The following is a 22,605-nucleotide window of genomic DNA, read 5'->3' as shown; positions in this document are numbered from 1 at the left end:
TTAATATTTCATCCAAGAGGATGCACTTCAGTCATGTCGAAAATCTCATGTCATTTTTATGGCCACACAAATAAACAAATGCAGTAAAAGCAACGTAATGTCAGTTCATGCACTGTATTCATGATAATTTTGCCTTTTTTCGCAAGTAATATTACACCATATTTTGATGTGATATTAAAATTATTTTTTTTGCTGTGTGCCGTGAAAAAGTCAGTGATATATTTTGACTGTACTTTTCCACGCTGTAACTCGCGTTACGGAAGTTTTTATTCCGTAATTACAACAGGTGGGTCGGTTTGTTTGACAGCGTTCGGTAATTCTTGAGTAAACCGATGTTCGGTTATTTCTGCTTAAATTTATTTTTCGTCAACCGAGATTTTCGGTAACTTTGACAGATTGTGGGTAACAAAAAGAACTAACGACAGCTCGGTTATTCCTCTTTGAACCGAACAGACTACCGAGCGTTCAGCAGATAAAAACTCGGTTAAAATCAAGCCGAGTTCGGTAATATTTTCTAAGTGTGTAGCATTGGTGCTCAGCACGGGAAATAAGATCGACGAAAAACAAATCAAGACTATGTCCACACGGAGATGAAAAACTACCCAAAATTAAGTACTTTTCCCTCAATTCCGGGGCTCAGCCCAATAACCCAAATTTGAGTAAATCGCATATAGTAGTTTCCATTTAACACCAGCAAAAAAATTACCTACTCTTAAGTATATTCTACCCAAAATTAAGTTTAATTCACGTAAATTTGAGAATATGCAATTTACTCAAAAGCAACTTATTGGGCTGAACTATATCGTTGGGTCGAATCTCTCGTTCCTTTTTTGACAACAATAACGAGTGCAAGTGAGAGGCTGAAGTCAATATTAAGTAAAAAGAACTCAAATTTTGGGTAGTATTTTTTCTCCGTGCAGGGAAACACCTTTCAGCCATATTTATACTCTATTCCACGCGGGAGGCTCAAACCATTGTAGACTACTCAAAATATTGTTTTACTATTACTACTACAAAATAAAAAAAAAAACTAAAAATCCATCACCACCATCGTGGCGAACAATGTAGTTTTTTGTATATGCTACACAAATTATTAAAATGTTTTTACGACAGTATCCATACAAAATAATTCGTTAGAGATAACTTCGTCAAGATACATTATTTATCAATTCATAAAAATATAACTGCTCAATGCACAGCTTTCACATGTGAAATGCAGCGTCTCTTAAATTTTGTAATTGTAGTTGCATGCTTGATGTGTCTAGGCATCAAATTAAAAACATTATACCTTTGAAAAATGATGAATTTTGTGAAGCATTATTCAAAAGATAAATATAAATATAATAATGATAATAAATGAAAAGGGGTCCTAAATAGGAGCCTTGAGGAACTCCCGAAGTAGCATCAACGGGATTTGATATCTTTACTTTGTGTATTTTACTATTTGATTGGGATTAGTTAAATATGATTCATGGCATTTGAGGAGTGCTGCATGAATTTCCATTTTTTTTAAGTTTAAAGAGAAGGTCATTTGCATAGTCGCAAACAATTTTGCTTACTGAACAGAAGACCGTGCTCCGTCGCGTTATAGGATTGTTAGGACATCAATTCAGCTTATCGTTTACTAAAACCCAACCCATTTATCCAACACCCCAGTGATATTTCGTTGAGGTGTAGAGGACTCCTCGGCTTCCAACATAGAGAGTATCACGTCAACACATCCCTACTCATCTCTTTCTTGACCTGCATTTGGACGCCGGGCGGCGCTGGTATTGCCTAGTTTAAGGTCACCAGTTTTTGGCCATTGAGAATGTATGCAGCATCGTCTATTAGTTCTCGGTGTAATTACAGCATCTGGCAATAACGGAGTAGCATTCGTGGGCGGTCAATCATTCTCATGCTCATGCTCAATTTGTGATATGAATTGCCTAGTCCGTACAAGATTAAAACTATTTCAGTAAATCGCGTCTTATTTCACTTCCAATTTTCAATCTGCTATTTCTTGAAGTAGCTTTAACCAAATTAGCTAAAGTGTTAATAATTTGTAGTCAAATCACAGACAAACAGACATAAAATATTGATTATTTCTCACTCTAATGACCGCCATCAGTTGAGTACACTGTAGAGGGCAGTACGCTGAACAGATGGCGGTAGTGTGAAAACGTCAAACGCAAGGGAATTGACTATGCGCGCCACAGGTGGCGGTATTAACAACTACGATACTTTTAAATTGACCGTTAAATGCCTGTTCGATGAACAACTTGCGAGCGTTATGTCTGTTTTTGTCTGTGGTCAAACGATTATTTTTCATAGATGTCGTAAAATAAGTTGGATCGAGAACAGATTTTAGTAAATATTAAGCAATTTAAAAAAAAAATATTATTTCACTATTAATGATAAACTTTTTAGCTAATTTACTTCACTGTACTTTAAAAAAATTACACATTTAAAAATGTTAGTCAAATAAGCAGCGATTTACTAAAAAGCACTCCAATTTCAGAAATATTGATGCACATACTGAAAAGTAACAGCTTTTTGAACTTTTATGGAGAGTCAAACAAATCATGTTGAATTACTTTATATGTCCAGTGCACCCTTACCCTTTACCCTTTGGAATGCCCAGCAACCAATCTGAACATGAATCAGGAAGGTACTTCAACTGATATGCAGAACATTACCCATAATTTTGACTGCAAAACTCTCACCGGAGAAAACACATAACACATGTTGCTTACTTTCTCTCTCTTCTCCTCGCGGTCGCTTATCAGAGTACCTTATGTCACAGTCCCACCACCCACTGCCTTCCATGATTAGGCGTTTGACAATAAGTTCATACCCACCACCCACAAATGCTCCGAGATGCAACGCATTTTCTCGCTCCCATCCAATCGCACCGAGATAAAACATTGGGAAAACTCCCAATAGCCTTCATTCTCTGTTACGAAGTCGTTCGAAGTGGATGTCCTGGTGCACTGTTCTAAGATCCAATATTTTTGTGTAGTCCCACCCCAAACACCCGCGCCCTTGCCCAGAGTTAAGTGCTGTGTATGTACGTGGATGTGGTAGTTCTTTGTTCAGCCAAACGAAGCCAGAGCTTTGGCTCAAGTTTTGGACAGAATTAATTTTCCGCTAGCCGAACCGTGAAAGTGCGCGAGTGTCCAGGTGGAAAATATCCATTCCGTGAATGAGGTTCAAAGCTCACAGCAGAAGGAAGAAAATACGAACATCGTTCAGTCGAAGCAGACCACAAAATTAAATACACAGCCCCCTGTGCTTTCATGGCTCTGTGCTCCAGTGAGGAAGAACGAATGGAAATCAGCTATAAAAATGAAGGATTATGGGATTAGTTTCACCGCAAATGGATTCTCGTGAACTTACACGGGACAAAGATGAACATACTTGAACTCTGATTCGGATCTAGAAATAAAACACATTTTTCTTTGTTGGGAAATTGCTCTACTGAATCCGAAGAAAAAGCAGAAAATCATTTTATCTGATTTCCGATTCCTGTGTGCTACATTCGCGAATCAAGCCAGCGAAATTTTCCTTCACATCCCCAAAACAATTCCAAAGAATCCTTCTCTCCTCTTACTTTCTACCGTGTTATCTTTTGCCAATGAAAACAACTCGTTACACTGACTGCGATGAGGAATCCTCCCACGCGTGAATTGAATGTAGCATAGAATTCCTAATCTGGTAGCTAGCATTATTCATTTTCGAAGGTTTCTATCTGGTTGTACAGATATATTTAGCTGTCTCCGTATCTTTATACAGGATAACCGAAATAAAGAGGTAAGAGAATGGGCGGACAACATTGACTCGCAATAGCAATAAATTTTATAAAATGTCAAATTTAATAGAAAATTATCCGCTCATAATTTTCTAATTTTTTTTCAAATATGTAATTGTTTTAACTATGATAAATATGATCGTCAAAAATAACTGATGCGTAGAACTTAGGAAAGTCAAAAGTATTGTGCTGAAATATGTTTTTGTTTATGTAATCGTTAAATTTTATGTTTTTTTAATTGCAAGCGAAATTTAAACTTTTAAGCGAAAGCCTTTTGGTATGAACGAAAAATTGTTTTGTTATGTATTTCCAGTTGACTGATATTGGATATCGAAAAGAAGTGCTACTTAAGAATAACATAATGGCCAACTTTTCCTAACTAAAATAACTACCAAGGGCTACTTTTCGACACACTTTTGAGTGCCAAAAAAATGTTGTAAATTGTTTCAGCATTCGTCGTAATTATCCAACTTGGCAAGCCTCGTTGGATAAATGTACGACTGGTGCTGAAAAGATCTTCATTTTGCAACTTGTTGCATAATTAACTAATCTGTCTCTACAACATCAATTCACTACTACAATGGTTTTCCTCGCTGTTTGGAACTTTCTTAGAAATTTAGATTCCTAAAAGAGTCAACTTCTAATGCCACTTCAAATGGTTCCAAATGAGCCCAAATGAAGCATACAAATAAATTAGGAATAAGGTGGGTGTATGAGTTATGACACTATTCCATATAAAAAAAGGTACCGTAATCTGGGGGCAAACTGATCACCGGTGGAAATCGATCATTACGGGTTGCGTTTTTAGTTGTCACCTAGAAAATTTTCTGTGATAGATAGGTGAAAATGGCTCTTATGCTGACCTATGGCCCTACAGATTGGGCCCATCGATAAAAATTACCTATTCTTCATTTTTTTTTCTTGGAACAATGCGTCATTTGGGAAATACAAATGGATATTGTTGGGCGCTAGAGAAAAATTCAAAATTTATGTATCGGCCGAATATTAGGAAAAATTGGGTTCTTTAATTTTGAAAAATGTATCGTTGTTTACACATCATCTGAAAGAGCTTCGTTTTCTGTGCACAGCGATATTTTTTTCGAACCCACACACTTTCATCTCGATGTTTAAATCAAGATTTAAAGCAAAATAAATACTTCACTGATTGACACTAAACTAACAAACTGACAGCTCACTCTCAAACAACGTGACACCGAGGGGCGCTAATAAGGTGATAATGTAATCGTACTTATTTAAAATAGTTCCAGTGTACCAAAATTGATTAAATTTTGGGTTTGGGTTCCATTTTTAATGCAGATTACGAATATGCATTTACCTTAATACCCTTAAAGAACCCAATTGGGCCGACATTAAAAACATTAACCCTATCAAGAGGAATCTTGGCAGCATTTGATCATGATACTCCAATGATAGCTTCGACGAATTTCCCATGGCTAAAAAGTAGATGGTACTGCATAAATTTCAATTTTATATAACGTTCAATAGCATACAATTTCAGCATTCAAAAAAACGATCATAGGGTTGCAAAGCTTCTTGCCATTAACTTGAAAGTGGATTTTTTTATTAAACTAAGTATCAATGTGTGCAGTAGCCCATATAAAACATTCGATTAATCTTATATAATAAAGGGTGTTGCGATCAAAATTTTTTCAAACAAGAATACGTGTAAATTGATTTTTTTTTATTAAAAATAAAAAATAAATCTTTTTTAAGTTCAATTAGTATACAATGCACAAAAAATATTCAGCTATGCTTCCGGTTGACCGAATCCGAATTGGCAGGCCTTTCGTTTAACTCCTGCCATCATATTCTGTACAGCCACCTCGTCCAATTTGTTCGCCACAGTACGCCAGTTTGCCTTAAACTGCTTCTCGCTACTAACAGTTGATTGGGTCTTCTTCAGGTTCCGCTAGACGATGGTTCAATATTATTCAATTGGGCGGAGCTGCCTCACTGGCGTCGATAGCATTGGTGCTCAGCACGGAAAACAAGAACGACGGATAACAAATCAAGGAAAAAAAATTGCTGAGTGTCCAATTTTTTCATGATGGGATAGAAAACATATTTTAAATGTAAATCTGCGGATTTCTTAGATTTTTTTTAATACTTTTTCCAGATATTTTCGAAAAATATAAACGTGCAAAAAAAAAGTATTTTTGAAGAGGTGAATGTCCCCTTCAAATATTCAAAAAAGAAGGTAAATTTTTTTAATTTAAATTTTAACATTTTTTTGGATAATTTAACCCAAAATTAAGTTTAATATTCTACCCTTTGTATGTTTCCTGAAAAGGATTTTTTTTTGCTAAAACTTTGTCTCAGACGTCTTTTCGATTGGAAATGAATTTTTTAAGTTATAATTTGTTGAAAAACCTCGAATACGCCATTTAAAAGTTTTTTACGAGATTCAAAATTGCAAAGTGTTAGTAAAAATGAGAATGGTTGACCATTTGGCTTGGAACTGCTCTAATGGTTAACGAAATAACGAACCCTCTAGCAGCAGTTTACGCTAAATTCATTACCTTTAATAATAACGAATTGAAAAATGACAGCATTTATCGACACCAGCCAGAAAAAAAATTCAGGCTATGATAATAGCTATAAGTTAGCTGTTACAAAGCAACCAGAAATGGCTTAAACTCATTTTTATTTCTAGTTCCCTTTGGTTTGTTTTTTTTCCGTCGATCTTGTTTTCCGTGCTGAGCACCAATGCTACCGACGTGCCAGGAAGGCAGCTCCCACACCTGGACCCTACCTATCGACCCATCAACTCATGAACCGGGGACCAACGGCTTTACTTCCCATCCGAAGGAAGGCGTGATCAGAGATGTTATGCCTCAGAACATCCTGGCGGCGTCGACTGGGATTGAACCCAGGCCTGCTGGGGTGAGAGGTAATCACGCTTACCACTACACCACCGGCGCCGTTCTATTTCTAGTTAAAAGAGCTATTTGCGAAGCCAATATTCATTTGGTTATATGTTGCCTATAGATTTTTTTAAGCTCTTTGTGAGAATAACTTTAAAACAAAACAAAAATCAGCATTTCCGAAACCTTCACCATTTGAATGAGAGAACTTTTTCCGTCATGTTGAGACTACTAATGAAATATTTCATCCGGGCACTTTTCATACAAAATATGGGTCAATTTGAGCGTTTATTACTAGGGAACACTTTTCTCGCTCGGAGACGAACCAGCCCAGGGCTGAAAGTTTCCTTAATAAAGATATAAAAAACGTTTCTCGCTAAAATTTTGTATGGAAAATTGCTAGAAAAACATGCTCCAGACTTTACGATGAAATATTTAAGTAATAGTGTCAAAATGACGCGAAAAATATCAACAATGTACTGTAACTCTTTAAGGAATAATTATACCGACTTACAGTCTTCGACAAAAAAATTTTTTTGCGGTTCTGGCAATTGTTTACAAGATTGTGTGCTGAAAAAATGAATCACTAAAAAGTTATGTTCGAAAAAAAAAATTTAAAAAATATCCATAACTCTGAAAAAACTGGACTTAGAATTTCAACTGCTTCAGCAAAGTGACTTTTTTGACATTTTCTACAAGAAACTTGTTTTGACATAATTCCTCTATATGTTCAAGGAAAAAAGTAAGTGTTTCTATTTTTATCATAGTAAGATATGATTAATTTTTTTTACATTAAAATTGTAGAGGATATTAGTACACACAAATATTCTGATGAGACTTTATGGCTAAAATGAACAGGTCTGGCTGTCCGTGCAAGCTACTACTACTGCCTCTAACCTTAACATAAATTAGCTTCTGTATCTACCCATCGATTTTTTTTAAAAACTTTATTATAGAGATTTTCAGCCGAAGGCTAGTTCATCTTTTATACTACCCATATGTCTCCACTTGTCTTCGTACCATTGTCATTGCTTGTTATGTACTGTTCTTTTATTTTACAATAAATAAACATCTATAGTTCGTATGTCTCCGCCGTGGCAGGATAGCCAGATGATAATCGATCGGTTTTTTACTTTCATCAGTTATTACACAACGCAGGAAACTTCTGCCGGTGCGCGATCACAGACTTTAAGAATAATATTCCACTTTATGCCATTAAGGATCACACTGCACTGGTAGAAATAAATTAAGGACACTTAAAAAAGCATGGCTACTCTCAGAGGAAATCTAAATCATGTGTATCTAAAAGCTACAATATCATACTGCAATATCCGGGGCCTCATAGCCTAGTCAGTTCGATTCCCGGGCCGGTCGAGGGAATCTTTCGGGTTGGAAATTTTCTCGACTTCCCTGGGCATAGAGTATCATTGTGCTTGCCACACAATATACAAATTCATGCATTGCTATTGGCGTCGAAAGCTCTCATTTAATAACTGTGGAAGTGCATTTAGAACACTAAGTTGAGAGCACGCAATAAGCTAATATGCGCTAAGCAATAAGCTTGAAATGCGAATAAGAAGAAGATCATACTGCAATATGAGCCTAAGAAAGGACCAATTGAATCATATAGGGGAAATGGATGTAATGTCGGTCTAAATGTCCCTAATTTGGGCCCATACATAAATTCAGCAATCGACTAAATTTTCAATATCGACAAAAAATATCCATTAGTACCGTTCCAATGACGCGTTCATCCAAATAAAATTGATAAATAGCAGATTTTTAGCGATGGGCCCAATCTTAGAACCATAGGCCAACATTAGAGCCATTTCCCCTACATAGGAGAAATAAATAAAGATGAGATTTTCACCTTCGTCAATAAAGATAAGGACGCTATATAAAAATGTATGGGAAATTGAACATTTTTGAAGCATTTAGCATATCAAAAATTATTGTGGCACCAAAATGATCAACGAGTTACTTGAAATAATCATTAAACTTGATGTTTGCAAAGTTTATCACTATGGAAATACATACATTTATACAAGTATAATGTTGCGAAATAAAAATGTTTTATCCACTCCGAGAATTATCAGCTTCTTGTGTCAGTTGCGAAGGACGTATTTGCGTGGACAGTAAGATTGATATTGAAAAACATTTAAGACAATGTATTCAAATGTAGTTTTATTACGTTAGAAGTTTTAATCGCTAATTAAGACGAATGTAGCCATTTTAAATTAAGAGATTGGAAAATTATGAGTGTGAAATTTGCAGTCGAGAGAACTGCAACCACCAAGAGGTCCATTATTAGTACATCAATACAGCCTCAAAGTTTCTTTCGTTGCAGAGTTTTGACGTTAATGATGTCGTTAAACGGTGATGGGGAAGAATAGATGACGATGATGTTTTTTATGCTTTTTTTTTCTGGACCTTTAATTTCAGATTAAAAGCATGCAGTACGACATTAAAAGTCTGCGTAATTCAATTAATTATCGTTATCAGAGTACCGTACGATATAAAATGACTGTTAGCAGCGAAAATCATAGCCGGCTAGCTGAATATCTCCATTTAGTTGATTAAATAGAAAAGGTGCACCCGTAAACAAATACATAACACATGGGACACTTCAAAACACTGACGCTGAAACACAATCGCCATCTACTTGACTGACAGGTCTCTGCGAGTGAAACTCGATTCCAGTACTTCCTCGTATTTCACGAACTCGTCAGGTGTACCACAGGGTAGCAATCTTGGCACGTTGCTGTTTGTGTTGTACATCAACGACGCACTTCTTCTACTTGGAGATGGCTGTAAGCTTGCGTATGCCGATGACCTAAAGCTGCACTTCGTGGTGCGGACTGCTGAGGATTGCATTCGTCTTCAATCGGTATTGGATCTGTTCGTTGATTGGTGTCGTCGGAATAAGCTTACCCTCAGCATTCCTAAATGTATGGTAATGTCGTATTACCGCATCAGGCAGCCGATTGTTTTTGACTATGCCATCAACGGTGTGGTTCTTCAAAGAACCGACCAGTTCAGCGATCTTGGTGTTCTACTGGACCATAAGTTGACGTTCAACCTCCACCGCTCTGCTCTGATCACAAAGGCGAATCGCCAGCTAGGTTTTGTGTCGAAAATATCGAAGGACTTCATTGACCCACACTGCCTGAAAGCTCTCTATTGCTCACTTGTGCGACCAATCCTGGAAAATGCCTCCTTGGTCTGGTTTCCTCATCAGTTGACTTGGAGCTTGAGGATCGAAAGTGTTCAGCGCAAGTTTATCAGGATAGCATTACGTAATCTACCATAGCGTGATCCGCAAAATCTCCCGCCGTATTCTGATCGCTGCAATCTGCTGAGCTTGGATACTCTGGAATGCCGACGGAAAAATCAGCAAGCAGTTTTTGTTGCCAAGCTATTGAATGGTGAGGTCGACTGCTCGAGGCTTCTCTCGCTGTTGGATATCCGAGTACCACCGAGAACATTACGAAGTGGTACCCTTCTCCAACCGCGGTACCATCGAACGGCGTTCGGTTACAACGAACCACTAACAACTATGATGCGTACGTTTACGGCTGTCGAAGAATTATTCGAATTTGGGGAATCTTCATCTCGCTTTTTGGCACGGATTAGAAACACTTGAATTGTTTTAGCTTTAAGGTTGTTTCATGTAGACAATAGTCCGATGAATAAAATTAAATAATAATAAAAATTAAATAATAATAATCTGTTGAGAGCACTAGCATGGGTAGCACGCTCATCAGATGGCGGTAGTGTTTAAACTTCAAACGCCAAGGCAATTAACTATAAACGCCACAGGTGGCAATGCTACCAACTAAAAAAAATGTATCAGTGGTTCTGTGGCACAGTGGCATGTGGGATTTAAATGGCACACATCATTAGTGGAACATTTACCCCACACTGTCTCGAAATTATATTTCTAAAGAAAATGAGAGAAAGTTGAGTATCAAGGTTAATTATAACAACCTGTCCAAACTCGTAGATCTTATTTCTTTCAATGTCTGTATTTATATTCGATGAACGATGAAGCTTGAAACATATGAATTTTAATTATTTCTTAATCTTAAAGGCTGATTAAAATTTTAATTTTATTTTATGTCACTTCTTCCCTTCAAAAATTACACAATATTTAGGGGCAAAACAAAATTCAGCCTTATTAAAAATTGTCCTTTTCTTCGCTTTTTCCTAAAACTACACAACATCATTTTAAATTTTTGTAATTATTAATTTATTATGAATAGCAGCGCAGGTGGTGTAGTGGTGATTACCTCTCACCTCAAAAGGCCTGGGTTTAATCTCAGTGGGAGCCGTCGGATTTCCTTCGGAAGGGAAGGAAAGCCGTTGGTCCCTGATTAATGAGTTGATGGGTCGATAGGTAGGTCCAGGTGGGAGCAGCCTTCCTGGCGTCCATACCATTGGTGCTCATTTGAAAATTAATTCATTCAAAAAATACATTTTTTTCCGTTCCTTGTTATTGCCCCTTACTACTCGACCTAGTTGAGTGATTTCGGACATAAAATGAAAGTAATATTTGCATCAGCCCATTCTGTTCTAAAATTCATATTGTTGAAAAAATGGGCTAGCATGGTCTCATTGAATTGTGACGCCCTCTATTTATCACAAACTATTAAATTATTGTAGCATTTAAAAGACAATAGTCTTACACTGCATGTGATTGTCAAATAAATAAATTATCTATAAATAAGAATACATTAAGAATGCCGATCAAGCCAGAACTTTGTGAATAACTTTAAAAATTGTAGTACATCCTAAGGAAGCAGAAACTGTGAAAAGACCGCTGAAATGCCATCATTCAAGTCAATATTGATATTGAGTTAACTGTACTTTTATTGTCATCCACGCCCACCTTCGATTGCCTTTGAACCTACCTACTGGTGATAAACGACAACGATAGGAAACCCAGTTTCCATTGCTCCATGAATACGTCTATCTAATATACAAGTGGACTTCTGAACAGCCGAATGCGGTTAGGCGCACCGACCATGCTGGAGGCGCACCGACCATGCTGGAGGCGCCGGGATCGATTCAAGGTCCGATCTGATTGGGTTGGACATAAGTTGAGAGCATACACAATTTCCACAGAGAACGTAGCAAGCCAATAGGAAGAACGTACAAGTGGTAATGAAACTCTGATCTGTTTGTCATGGACCTTCAGTGGAGACAACAATATTCGGACGACGACGGGAACGCTGTCGCAGGTCAAGTGTATTTGTTGATTGCTGGTCACGGTAAATATTTCCTCAGGCAAACAGTCTACGACTCTGTTGACAAATCCAGCCTCAACCAGCCCCAGGACGACGATTGGAACGCAATTACAAGCGCATCAGGTTGTCACGTCCGGGGAATCGTACTCAAACGCACAGCGTCCGTTCCGTTCGCTCTTCACCGGATATCGAATGACTGTGTTAAATGGTGTACTGTACAATAGGGTGCTGCATTTTGAAAAAAGTAATAAATTTCTTATAGGCCACCTTCTAGTTCGATTCAATACTTCAAAAAATGAGTCTATGCTAAAGATTGCTGAAGGTTTAGAAGTCGCTCCAATGGATTGAAGTTTGTATGGAGATTTCGGTGAATTACTATGGGAAATTATTGAGTTTCACTAACATTCCTCTAACTTTGGTTGCAGTTGTCCAAACGATGAAAAAAATTGATATGTGGTTGTCAATGATAAACAAGCCTGTTATTGTTGTGATGAAATTGGTGGTGTTGTTTTGCACATTTTCAACTGTCAATCTATTATATTTTATATATTTTTTCGCATTTCTGTTCGTTAGAGTCGGTGTATAATGAGTCACGCCAAGAGAAAAACAGTTGAACTCGCATCACGGTTTTCGAAAGATTCCAATTCTTTTCACTTGGCAACAGAGGACTTCTACAACAACTTCAAATGACTTCTAGCGAGAGAAATAATACTGCGGCTGTAGTAAATTAATATATCAGTGATTTTGTCAAATTATCTTAACAAAAAATAGTAGAAATTCTCATTACTAATCATTACCGAGCGTATCCCATGACAATTTAACGCTCACGGCGTGTTTATGCTCATTTCTTCGATTATATTTTATATTTTATTGCAATACCTTTCGTGAACCTTTCATAGCATCGTAATGTTTATTTACTTTGCACGATAGGTAGCCGTTTTGACAGTTCAATAGGTAGACTTGGCTTCACTCTTGGCGTGACTCATTATACACCGACTCTACTGTTCGTAACAACAACAGGCTTTTTGGTCATTGTCATAGCAACACCATATTAATTTGTTTCATCATTTGGACCAGCAGAACCCAAAGTTAAGGCGATATAAGTGATTTTTAAATTCTTCCACATCAGTCATTCCCATACACATTTCAAATCAATTTCGCGATCTTTATCAATTTTTGCACAGGCTCATATTTTGGAGTTTATGAATCGAACTGGAGGGTGGCCTATAATAAATTTAACACTTTTTTTTTTTTTCAAAATGAAGCACCCTACTATACAACATGCGGGTGACGACAGGAAAAAGAATGTTCCCATCGAATCTAGAAAGGAAGTAATTTGCAAACAAACCGGAATTGATTTTTTCCCATCGCGCGAGGTTAATTTGATGGCTAACGGTATGAAAGCAGGAAACTGAGAAAGGAAAAGCAAATCGTTCTCGAAATTAATGTTTGATTGTTATCGTCGTTCGGCGAATTCGGTAGCAAAAGTTTGTATTGGTAATATTTGATGAAGTGTGGGCGTTGAATGGGACCATCCTCTTCAAGAAACTCAAAAATTTAGTTGAGAAATACCTACCAGCAGATGCCTAGAAGGATATTGCTGATAAATGAAAATTAACAAGATGTGGGTTGTCCTAAGATAAATCGCAGGAATTCAGACAACATAATAACTACTTAGTTTATAAAATGATATGAAAAATTGACCAAGAAAAAGGTGATCGTACATATCAATGAATGCTGCATGAAGCTTTAAAAATCGCTCAATTACTGCGTATCTACGTATATTTACAGTCCTGCTCGCGACAAGCCTTTTTTTTAGAATTTTCTTTTAGAATGTGCTTTTAGAATCGTCTTTTAGAATATTATTTGTGAATCTTCTTTTAGAATCATCTTTTAGAATCTTCTTTTAGAATCTGCTTATAGAATCTTCTTTTAGAATCTTCTTTTAGAATCTTTTATTAGAAGCTTCATTAAGATGATTGTTTTAAAAGCTTCCTTAAAAGGTTCTAGCTAAAAAACGGGCATGACAGTAAATCTGAGCAGCTACTATTACAGTCAATTCGATTTACCAACAATCCTGAAAATTTAGTGATTCCAAAATCGTACCGAACGGTATTGATTTGAAATTTAATTATGATTTCGTTGATTTTAGACCACTGTAAGTCATGTTTAGGAGTTATTAACAATAAATCTTTTATTAAAAATTGTAATCACAACTGGCAAAAATAAATTATTTTCAAAATCCGTTCGATTTTCGCAGGGTGCCAAAATCGAACCCCATGCCAAAAACGAACGGTTTTGTGGTTTTAGGAAGCATGTCATCGAAAAAGATACATTTCCATAGCTGCCTGGGTGGTGTGTAAAACAACATCTTCTCGTCCATTTCGATGTGTACGGAATATCGAAGAGTGGACTATGTATTGATAATGATATATATTCGATAAACGGTAAAACATTTCCGACTGAGTAGCAGTACCAATTACATCTCACTTTGCATGGACTAAACCATAGAGATGTGCCTTCTTCAGTTTCCGTATGCTTTAGTCACCCTTAAGGGATTGATTCCACATTCAAATGAACATATATACCACGTGCCGCCTACCAACGAACCAGCTGCAAAGGCCCCTGAATACAAAGTCCGGACAATATGAACGGGTAGCAAACGTACCGGATAGGACAAACGCGACCAAACGGACTCCTTTGCAACTGGCGAATAAATGCTTTAGTCTCTCACGATGCTCGTTGGGGTAGAGTATGGGTTACGTCCAACAACAAAATTGATTTGCTGCCACATTCATAAAAGGGTAAGATGGGGCAACATTTTAGTTCAAAAAGTGTATCATAACATATCTTCACAAGCACAGAATTAAAAACTAATTATGGCGGTTGCTGAGGGCGCATCAGGGGTGATGCATATATTATGTCACACTCTAAGGAGGGGAGAAGGGAGGGGGTCTAAGACTTTGTAACAAGCATGCATTAGGAAAAACATGACGAAAAGCGGGCGGTGGGTTAATTTTTCCTCAATTAAGCGTGACAAATTTAAAGTATGACCCCTTATATGTAGTAGTAAGATCCCAAGTAACATTACAAGTTTTATAGAGATTTTTAAGCATTGAAGGGACCATGGTCTACAAGAGCATGATAAAACCAAAGTTGATGCTTGGAATGTTCATTGCGCGAGCTCAATAGTTGCAGGAATTCCAGAAATTCCTGGAGTTATGAGAATTTTTCTTATCGTGGAAGTTTTGAAAGTTCTAATCAGAACTAATGGTAGGTTCTCAAAAGATCTAAGGATTCCTAACGATCAAGTAGTTTCTGAATTTTCTCCAAATTATTAGGATGATATGAAAATACCACGCATTGTAGAAAGGCAACTGTTAATAGCTGTGGGCGGTCCTCAGCCTCACTGTTCAATTGGATTGAATTTCTTTATTTGGGAGATTTTCAACTCGGGGCTGGTTCATCTCCGTACCTCACTGTTTGAATTGATTGATCTAAATAACCTCTAATTTTAAGATCAATATCTAAGGAAGCCTTATTTTAAAACTTCAAGATTCAAAGCTTTAAAAATTCATTGATTTTATTCACATTTTATCCGTGCCATGGACACTGGTATAAAAGTAGGTGCGTTTACTTGGCGGCCTTCAAGCTTTTTTAATATAATCGACGAAAAGTACGGTCGATTGAGCTGAATTTCGCGTCTATTATGACTCAATTTTATGTCAAAATTGACGCTCGTATATGTCAGTCTCAGAGCACCTAAATTTATATGAATTTTCCTAAGTGTGTAGCATATGAAATCATTCAAGCAGTTTGAAATGACGATTCCTACCACTAGAAATTTAATATGGAACAAAATTATGAGATTTTTTCTTCTGGAGCTTCGGTTGGTTTTGTTTATGATAGGCCTATACAATTCAAAATTTACTGGCTTATTTTCTAAAAATCTCTGGTAGAAGAACGATGCAGTACTTCTCGGATGTATGATTAATTCCAAGATATATACAATCTGCTGAAGTATCAGATCTCGCAGATTCAGGGGTTTTAAAAGTTTAGGAAAGATGTGGGGACTAGTCTAGGTAGCTTTGAGGTTACCGTTTTCGCTTACTGTGCTGAACGTCGGGAGTTCAATCCTAGGCCAATCCAGTCCCCTTCCTTGACATTTTTCTCTTTGCCTTAGGGGCTGTTCATAAACTACGAAGACAGTTAAGGGGGGGGGGGGGGTAGCAATTATCCACGGCCCATATCCATTTTAATTTTATTTGTCTGGAAATTGTCTATGCAGGGGGGGGGGGGGTCAAGAATCCCAAAAAACTGTCTACGTGAACAGCTTCTTATTATATCCCCACTAGAATGGACTTAATTTTTTTTTCGGATTATTTTGATCATCTTTTGCTCCCTTTTGGATCACCAATCCTATTGTAAGAACATAGTTTGTTTTGTGATTAAAAGATACAGAATTATTTGAGGCAATAATATTCCTAATGATATTTTAATCATTTCTAGGTAGTTCGATGCTCTAGAAGTTCTTCTCAGAAACAATTTCAATACTATCAACGGTTTTCGAGCTATGATTTTGACGTAGTACTACTTCTTTGATTTCTATATGGGGGTACACTTGGCTAAAACCGGAAATGGAACATGTAACAAAATTTTGAAAGATTTTAAAAGTTAATATCTCAGCTGCCCCTGGACCAATTTCAATATTTCAACCAATCGATCAGAAATATTTCTACGCATCTGTTAAATGACTTTATCATTTTTATAAATGTAACTATTTAAAATTGCACGAATGTACAACTGTTACTATGATAAATTAAATTATTACCGGTTGCCTGCGAAAAGCAATTTTTCTAACACAGATTTCAAAGTTGAATTCCATCCGGTCTCACCAAACGGTGTTTATTCAATTACCGAGTGGTGAGTGGTGGTGTTCTCCAGTACACAACGAAAGGCTCCCCTTAAGCAGCGAGATGCAGCCCACATGAGCATCCATAGAACGCACACACTTGTCCGTGGGGCGTGCACTCATCGATTTGACTGCGTAGTAATAAAAATACCGTTCAAATATTTATTAATAATTAAAATATTTCAAGCAGCATTGAAAAAACAAACAAAATATTTAAAGCAGTATTGAAAATAATTAACAAATATTTAGCGATAATTAATGTAAATAATAATATTTTGTGTTTTTTTTTTATCTAGTTCGTTTATTTGTAAGGCTCAATCGCGTTAGCTTTACGGAGCCGATAATTCATTGTTCTTTGTTTGTAACAAAATTCACTTAATTCTATGTCTAGTAGGAGTTGGGCCGGATACTCGCAGCTTACTCGAGGTTAGAGGGGTACATTGTCGAAGGATAGGAAAAGGGGAGGAGCTTGGCAGTAGGGTATCGTTGCCTCATCAGAGCGTTGTCGCCAGTATGAACGGTAGTGTGGTTCTAGATTCGGCTGGAGTTCGACCGGCTATGGTGACCAGTGGGCGACGATGAGGCTCATCGAGACGGGGGACAAGACAAACAAAAACTAATAAAGAGATACAAAAGACAAACGAATTAAATTCTTATACTAGACATTTGCAGAAACACATAAAACGACTGCATATAGCAGAGATCGCGGGTACCCAACACGTCTCTGATAGGGATATAGGGTTGTCTTCTTTGGGCCTCGAGGGTATTCAAAAGTCGCTCTCTGGCGGCGTCATTATCCGTACATTGCCAAACTGCGTGATCGATGTCGTCGTAACCGTTTCCACACCGACATATGTTGCTGTCCACGAGGTTTATTCTATTGAGATGCGCATCTAGCGAGTGGTGGTTGGACATAAGTCTACTCATCACGCGAATAAAGTCACGACTTAAGCCCAAGCCTTTAAACCACGCTCTCGAAGAAACATTAGTAATAATTGAATGTAACCACCGTCCAAGATTTCCATTGTCCCAATCGGTTTGCCAACTCGAAAGGGTACTCTGACGCACTAAATGGTAAAATTCATCGTGTGAAATTTGCCTGTCATAAAATCCGCCTTCTCATTGCCTGGGATTGAGCAATGTGAGGGGACCCATACAAAGGTAATCATATATGATCTTCCGACCAGCACACTCATCTGCTCCCTTACCTTTGAAAGGAAATAAGATGAGTGCCTACCTTGTTTCATCGACCGAATAGCCTCAATCGAACTGAGACTATCCGAGAAGATGAAGTAATGGTCTGCGGGCATGTTGGAAATCATCCCCAATGCGAAGTTGATTGCTGCCAGCTCAGCAACATAAACAGAACAAGGTTCCTGAAGTTTGCGGAAGGCGCTAGAGTTTTCATTGAAGACATCGAAGCCAGTGGATCCATTGATACGTGACCCGTCTGTAAAATATCTTTTCACGCAATTGACGTGTTGGTACTTTTCAGTAAAAATACGCGGGATAATAATAGTTCGAAGTTGATCTGGGATCCCATGAGTTGCTTGTTTCATGGTCAGATCATATTCAATTGAGGAACTGCGATTGGTGAAGTGAGCACGGTCTGGAGTGTAACAAGGAAGACACATATCTGACGATATGTAGTGGTGGTAGATTCTCATAAATCGAGATTGTGTGTTCAGCCCAAGAATTTCTTCAAAATTTTCAATTATAAGTGTGTTCGTCACTTCGCATTTGATTAGTATTCTGAGAGAGAGCTCCCAGAAACGGTTCTGGATGGGTGTTACTCCTGCCAGAACCTCGAGACTCATGTTATGCGTTGAGTGCATACAGCCAAGAGCAATACGCAGACAACGATATTGAATTCGTTCCAATTTTATTAGGTGACATTTTCTTGCCGAGAGAAAGCAGAAAGAGCCGTACAGAACAGAGAGAATAGTTGTTTTATAAAGCGTTATGAGGTCTCCCGGATGAGAACCCCACCATGTGCCGCAAATTGAACGGAGAAAGTTGATCCTCTGCTGACATTTTTGCTTCAAATACGTAATATGGGTATTCCAAGTGCACTTTGAATCAAACCAGACCTCAAGGTACTTGAAAGACAATGATTGAGTAATGTTTCTGCCCAAAAGATTAAGATGCATTTGGGCTGGGTACCGCTTTCGAGTAAACACTACCAGTTCAGTTTTTTGCGGCGAGAATTCGATCCCTAGATTCCTAGCCCAAGAAGACAAGTTATCTAAGGAACATTGCAATGGTCCTTGCAAGTCCACGGCATGTGGACCTCTTATGGAAACCACACCGTCATCTGCAAGTTGTCTTAGCGTGCATTGTTCTGCCAAACAGTTGTCGATATCTTTGACATAAAAGTTATAAAGAAGAGGGCTAAGACATGAGCCTTGGGGCAGGCCCATGTAGCTAATTCTGGAAGTTGTCAGTTGTCCAAGGGAAAAGGGCGGTATAATGTTGTTTTCTAGTAAGGAATTGAATAAGTCTAGCAAGCGTCTTTTAGCGATATCTGGGAGATTTTTCAGAAGATTGAATTTAATCATATCGCTTCCCGGTGAGGAGTTGTTCGATGAAAGAAGAGCCATAGAGAATTCCAGCATTGTGAATGGTCTATCCAGAGAGCTGCCGCTCGGAGACGCTTCTCGAAGAATGTGTTGTGCTGGAGCTGAGTCCGGACAGACCTTTTTAGCGAAATCGAATATCCATCGGTTGGAGTATTCTTCACTCTCATTAGAAGATGAGCGGTTACGCATGTTCCGAGCCACCCTCCACAAGGTGTTCATTGAGGTTTCTCGTGAGAGTCCCTCGACGAAATTGCGCCAATAACCACGTTTCTTTTCTTTGACTAATTGTTTCAGCTTTGTCTCAAGCTTTGAATATTCCTCGAAGTATTTGGAGGTTTTGTGTCTACGAAAAGCTTTGAAAGCATCAAAAAATTGCAAGCATCAGAAGGTTTGGCGCTGCGTGGTTTGATTGTTTCTCTCGGACCAGAAATTTGTGGCATCGTGAGTGAAAATTTTAATTTCAGTTTATGCGCTGCAAGGTGCGTGAAAGAGCTTGACACGATCGGTGTTGAGAAAGTAAGTTTTTTCGAATGAAATTGATATCGAAAGTGTACCAAAAGTGCTTCTGAACGTGTTTCGCAGTTGGGTGTGGTGAAATTCGCGGTTGTTTTCAGTGAAAATTCCGTATCACAAATTTGCTCACCGAGTTCCCTTTTTTTTGCCGTTCGACGACATCGGGAATGCACTCCCGGATATATTGATTTGGTGAGTACGTTCCAGTTGAGGATTGTTCTTGTACATTTCTCGATTGCATTTTCGAGGGGACGTGTCTGCTTTTGTGGGCAGTGCGTTTGATGGTCGGTTTGGTAGTATCCTTTTAAATGTAATGTCTCATGTCCAAATAACCTCGATTTTCGGTCTATTGATTCAATACTTTAGTATTATATTTTCAAAACATACAATGATGCATTATGTCATTTCATGGCACATAAAACAAAAAGTGTGTGTATAGGACCCAATAATCTAGGTTATTTGTATTTTCTAAAACATCTTTATTTTTTATTATATTTTTTATTTTATTACATTATTTATATACATTATATATTACATGATTATATATAAATTCATAATGTAAATTACAATAAATACTGGGACGGGAGGGAGCATGGAGTGGAGTGCCAACCGGAGTCTAGGAGGGAATGTGTACTGTCATTTTAGAGTTACATTTCACTCCAACAGTTGCAATGAATTTGACGCGCTCTTCTTAAACAAATCATCCCGTGGAAAGCTTAACATGCATTGCGAATTTCGTTATTCATTTTGTTGGATCATATTGTTGGAAGGAGATTCTCTTATTCCCGCGGGTTTCGCGTAAGTGTCTCTGCTTACGGGCCCGTCCAACCCTTTTTGGCCCTTCATACAGCAGTATGTTGAATTCAGAATGATGACGGAATTTGATCTTGCTGTTGAGTGGAGCCGCATGCAGGGCAAGACCCAAGCTAGGATGGTGGCTACTTACATACATACATACGAAAAGCTTTGAAAGCATCAAATTTTTCTAAATACAATTTTGTGCATTCTTCGTCCCATCCAGGTGTGGCTGGTCTCCAATATTTTGTGTTGTATTGAATGCAATTTAAAAACAATTTTTTTTTTGACAGACAGTATAGTATTTTAATTATTCACAGAATTAAAGAGTGTCTTTAACTTAATGAATGCAATAATGATAAGATTTTAAATATTTGTTGATTGGGCTTGAAAGATTTGTGCGTGCCCCTCGCACTTGCCTCTATTCTCTCCAGCAGAAAATCAAACGAAGCCGAGTATGCGAGGAAATGAGCCCTCTTGTTTGCTTTTAGCCTATACATATCCTGAAGCATGGAGAAAGCAGTAGAGACAGCACAGGTCTGATAATCGCAAAGTTCGTGGTTCGAGTCCCCCCAGTCGGCACTTTTTTTTTCGACATGATTAATTTCACTCACTAATACACTCCACATTTTTCTTTCTCCATTTTCTAGCATTGGATTGCAGATCGGTATATCGCATCCTCGGTTCATGCGGTCTCCACTAAAATCCTCTGACGATTAATTCCACATAATTGTAAGCAAATCTTACATCCCCCGGTTGGGTGTATGACAAGATACACACGTCCTTTTGAAATAATAATCTACAGCCGAAATGGTCTTTTGACTAGAGCATTGTAAGAGAGAAAGAAGCAAGTAGCTGGATTTTCAACCAATTGAACTGTCACAAAAGTGCAGCCAATCGACCAGCAGACCTATCATTGACTAGAAAACAATACTTCTTAGATATATGTATTGTTATCGCCTGCAAAATTATACAATATTTTAATAAAATAATATTACCAAGGGCAGGATTAGCACTACGATTAGATATATTAAGAAGATGAATTAAAACAAATGAAAATAAATTAAAAAGCATCATCGTACACTTATCTTAAATAACGATTGACCTCAAATTTCAAACTTAACCAATACCAACAATACGTGACGAAAGCGATGAGTCATGCAAGGTGCGAACAACGCTTAGGGTTGATAGTTATTTTATTTGACTTTATGTTTCACTCTCTTCTTCTCCTTCTTCTCCATCTTCTTTTTAGCATATTAGTGTTCTAGATGCCCTTCCACAGTTATTAATTGAGAGCTTTCGATGCCTGTACGACTTTTACATTAGTATAATTGTGTGACAAATACAATAATACTCTATGCCCAGGGGAGTAGAGAAATTTTCCAACCCGAAAACTGTTACTGGCTTTTACATAATGTGCAACCGGCCACTGGATTAAATAATTTAAGAACACTGTTGATGGAATCCTTATTTTTTTCTCGAAAAAATTGTTTAATCGCTTCGCTTTTGGGTTCACATTATTAATATACGATCTTCAAAATGTATCTAAGCAGGCACCGAGTTTAATTTTAATATCTGCACGACTTCTGAAAGTTGAGATTTGTGAAAACGAGAAGAGAATGGTCCCGTCGGTATAGTCTCAGTTTTGCTTCAATCTGATTAGATTTTGACGACTGACAAAACGCATTTTCTAAGGTTTTTCTTGAAATGAAAAACACAACTAATCCAGACCTCCGATGTTCTGTAATTTTTGAACAATGGAACTGCTTGGTAAAAGTTTAAAAATCAGTACAAATCGTTGATTTTTTTGGCAGTTGAAATTCGCAAGCAAAATATAAGCTGGCGAATAATCTCACGGATGAGATTTGAACAACACTGCCTGGTA

The 22,605-nt window shown here is 37.6% G+C and overlaps 1 protein-coding gene across 1 annotated transcript in view; it reads left to right on the top strand.

The window, feature by feature from the left end:
- The first annotated feature begins 2,968 nt into the window (after positions 1-2,968).
- Positions 2,969-22,605, top strand: part of LOC135712362 (calmodulin) — a 78,738-nt gene continuing 59,101 nt past the window's right edge. Inside the window, exon 1 of the mRNA XM_065235353.1 lies at positions 2,969-3,045. The gene's annotated coding sequence lies outside the window, so the exon portion shown is untranslated. The remainder of the gene's footprint in view (positions 3,046-22,605) is intronic.

Source organism: Ochlerotatus camptorhynchus, unplaced genomic scaffold (genome assembly GCF_037179485.1).
Source record: "Ochlerotatus camptorhynchus isolate MF236.1 unplaced genomic scaffold, CSIRO-AGI_Acam_v1.1 ptg000473l, whole genome shotgun sequence".
Classification (NCBI taxonomy): Eukaryota; Metazoa; Arthropoda; class Insecta; order Diptera; family Culicidae; genus Ochlerotatus; species Ochlerotatus camptorhynchus.
Note: the sequence above shows the minus strand (reverse complement) of the source record. Positions and strands in the feature narration are given on the sequence as shown.